Source organism: Rhamphochromis sp. 'chilingali' (genome assembly GCF_963969265.1).
Source record: "Rhamphochromis sp. 'chilingali' genome assembly, chromosome: 14".
In the NCBI taxonomy this organism is placed as follows: Eukaryota; Metazoa; Chordata; class Actinopteri; order Cichliformes; family Cichlidae; genus Rhamphochromis; species Rhamphochromis sp. 'chilingali'.
The window spans coordinates 33,856,887-33,861,159 of NC_137941.1; positions in this window are offsets into that span (position 1 = coordinate 33,856,887).

The following is a 4,273-nucleotide window of genomic DNA, read 5'->3' on the forward strand; positions in this document are numbered from 1 at the left end:
TTTTCATTGTGATTTCTGGTAAAACATTATTTTTATTACATGACCGAAAACATCTCCTAACACTAAAATATTAAATAGTTATATTACATACTTGTATTTAAAATATGGTAAAATTTAAGATTCAATTGTATTAGCACATCTGAGAATTAAGTAAATGGTAAATGGCCTGTATTTGTATAGCGCTTTACTAGTCCCTAAGGACTAGAGTCAGTCGTTCTCCCATTCACACAATGGTGATGGCAGCTACATTGTAGCCACAGACACCCTGGGGCGCACTGACAGAGGCGAGGCTGCCGGACACTGGCGCCACCGGGCCCTCTGACCACCACCAGTAGGCAACGGGTGAAGTGTCTTGCCTAAGGACACAACAACCGGGACTGTCCGAGCCGGGGTTCGAACCGGCAACCTTCCGAATACAAGACGAACTCCCAACTCTTGAGCCACGATCGCCCCCAGTATTTTTGCAGTGTTTAAGACAGGTTTCAAATTGTGTTATTTGTGTCATTTGTTAATTAGATGCACTGCCTAACTAGAAGAACCTTCAGGTATTCCATTGACTATAACGAAACCTCCTGTATATTAGTGTCCTAGGGTAATCGAGTGGTGCAATGACAACACCCGCGCAAATGTGACATCACTAGAAAGCCAATGTACTCTTGCAAGGACAGAATGAATAACTTTAAAAAAAAAATACACATTGCATAAACAGTCCTTGACATATAGGTCTGACTTGGAGGACCAAAATTAATTTCCTGTCTTAGGAGGGCAGGATTGCTTTGAGTATTTTTTTTTTTTTAATACAATGCTTTGCAATAATGGTTTTGCCTAAAAACCTGTTTTTGACTCCAAAATAGTCATTAACGCAACTGCTCTACTATGCAGTCAGTGTAACTGATTATAAATCTACACATTGCACCTTATTTAACACTTGTATGTATTTTAACAGAGCAAGAGGTGGACCACACATTTGAAGAGCTGCTGGTCTTTATAACTGGGGCTGACTTACTTCCACCACTGGGGTTCCCACAGTCCTGCAACATAGACTTTTACGATCAGGAGTCAGGGATGCGGCGCTTCCCATACAAATCAATGTGCAGCTTATCCCTGTATCTCCCAAGAGGTGTTGCAGATGAAGATCAATTCAAAGATCTTATGAACGATGCATTAAAAGGATCCCTGGGATTTGGAAAGGTGTAGCTGCATACATGAACTGATGCTGGGAAGCTGTGGTTAAAACCTGTGGCCTTTTGGGATGAAGTTGTTATTGTAAGTGTTCTTAAAGGGGATTGCTCCTGGCACTCAGGCTTCTTAAAGATTTTACATTTTAAAAGTGTTTTTACAAATGACTGTTCATTGTGTATATAGTTATATTTATAGTCCAGTTAAGACAACTAGGGTATGCATGCATCAAGCCATGCAAAATAAGTGGTGTTCAGAAAGTTTCCAGGAAATAGTTCAAATGACAATTCATCTAGAAATATTCTTTTGGAAAATTGTTGTTTATGTTCAATTATAGTACACTGCATAGAGTGTGGGTTTTTTTATTTATTTATTTATTTATTTATTTATTTATTTTCAAGATGTACAAGAGATGCCAGACAAACTTTGAACTAAAAGACACTGACTTTTGTAAAATAAAATATTGTAATGTCAGTTCTCATGGTGTCTTGTCTATTTAAAAATTAAATTTGAGGCTTACCTGTTACTGTCAAATACTGGTATTGGGTTCCATTGACGAGGGCTATGAAGTACAATTATGTGCTTAAGTCAAGGTAAAAGGTTAAATGAATTTACCCTCATCTGTTCTCAAACCAAGAACTGAAGAATCCATCTCAACTCAGAATTAAAAGTTATGAATTAATTTTACTGCTTTCGAGAACAAAGCAGTTTTAACAAACTGACTTTAAACTCCGGCGTTAACTCTGAGATTGGCACCTGGCCTTTTACTATAACCTGGTTAAAAATCAATTATGTAAATGTGGTAGAATTTGGTAGTATTGTGGTAGAATTATGTAAGAGATGATGGCTGTAAAGCTAGTGTTTTTTGTAAAAAAATAATGTCAAGATAATGAACACTGGTATTAAAATTATATTTTATACATAAGGCAATAACTGTAATTACCAAAGTAAAGAAAATGATTTGTTAGACTCAGTTTGTTGGTGAACGATGCTTAAAAAGTGTGTAGCAATTTGGACAGTCAATCCAGTGATTGCTTTGCTTTTTCTATGGTCACGGCTTACCTTCTTTATTACTGTCATTTGGCTGTACGTGACAATATATTTAGCTAAAGTTCCTTATGCTTGTTTAGGTTTCTTCCTGTGTTCTAGGTTCATTCAGCCCAACCTCAGGAAACTTGTCTGCTTGCCTACTGTCATCTCTACAAGCCTCATCATATTCATGCTGTCTGACTCCGCTGATAAGGAACCAAAATCCCTGAAATGAACAGTCGCTTTCTAGCCTATATTTTTAAGCCTCAGTTCATCCAAAAACAGGATTACACAGTGGTACATGTTTATAGATCAAACACTCTATAAATGAATGTTTTTCATTTTCCCTAATGTGTGTTCACAAAGGACACAGCCACAAGTGCTTCTACAGTGTTTGTTTTTACTTTTAGCTACATGGTGGTTTAAATAAATGTCACACATGAACTTGTAATCTCTGAAAAATAAGGGGAAAAGGTGAGATTTGAAAAATATTCCTGAGATACTGTTAACATTATTAAATTTGAAGGCTATTATACAGTGGTATTACTTTAAACTGAGTAAAGCGGTATTTTCATAAAAGTTAAGGTCTCCTTTTGTTTGTTTCAGAAAGAGCATACTGTCATTTACTTGCTTTTATTATTTATTTATATGCCCTCCGCGGACCATCTCTGCACTGCGTGGGTGATTAGTGGCTCCCTGCACAGTAAGGGCTGCACACAGGGACAAGACGCACTCGGTTACGATCGGATCTTCCCTGGGCAGGGGGAGGTGATGAACTGTATGCCACTTTTTCATTGGCATACATTAAGTACAATGTTTTATTGCCTACGGTGGGGCAGGTCACATACTGGGTGAAGGTGGGCAGTGTGGAGTCCAGCGAGACATGATTAAAGTCCCCTAATATTAGAGACAGTGTACAAGACAGTGTACATCACTGTCACAACGACGTTTGTTTTCATTCAAAGGCTTTATGGTTTTTCTTATAATACCTGGTGGACCAGTCTCTAGTCAAAATGCCCAGGCTGATTTTTTGTCCCAGTCCAGCCCTGGGTCTGGGCATTCCTCGCTGCACTGTACATCATACACTACGTTGTTAAGTTTGTGTTTAGGAGTTTTGTCTTTGGGATGAACCAGTTTTTGTCTGAGTTTGTGGATGGGTCTGAAGTAAGCTGGGATGTCGTGCTTGGAGAAAACTCCTGAGTTTCTCTGATAAACCTGCTACATAGGGGATGACAATTTTGTTCCAATTGTTCTTCTTATCCTTAGTTGGTGTCTGATCTTCTTTTCTGTGCATCTTTGCTGACTTGATAAAAGCCCAGTTAAGATAACCACGTTTTAAGAGCTTTCTTTACAGGTGTGCGTTACCTCTTTTCCCCTTCAGGCTTAGAGGGAATATTTTTGCCTGGTGTTGTAGGGTCCGGATTACTCCACGTTTGTGTTCCAGAGGGTGGTGGGAGTAAAAGAGGAGGTACTAGTCCGTATGTGTGGGCTTCTAGTAAACTTTAATGTTGAGGTTTCCATTCCCTTCAATGTGCACGGCACAGTCCAGGATTGGCAAACAGTTATTCTTTATGTCTTCCCTGGTGAACTTTGTTTTTATCCACAGCGTTTATGTTTGCAGTGAAGGATACTTCTTGAGTTTTGATTTTGACCCAGGTGTCGTCCGCATATCTGTAGCAGTGGCTGGGCCAATTTGTTTCCCCTCTCTGATATGTTTTTATATACATATTAAGCTGACTTTTTAACTCTCTCATGCCCTTCTTCATATTTTAATGTGAATGGAAGAGTGAAACTTGAAAATGACTGAATTTTAAACAAAGAGGGGCACAAGAAGTCAGCTTCAAAGACTGCAGCTCCTGCAAAGTTAAGTTTGCAAGGGTCCCAAAATTTATCCACTTAAATTGGGTAAATTGCCGACAAATGCTAAACTACGTACAGGCAAATATTCATTCTGTGGTCTCTGGTCACCAGGTCGCTTCCAGTTTTAAAAGCAACCACAGTACAGTGAGTCTGTTGAACCAGTTTGTCTGAATTCAGATGACATCACTAAAGCAGTCAGACACAG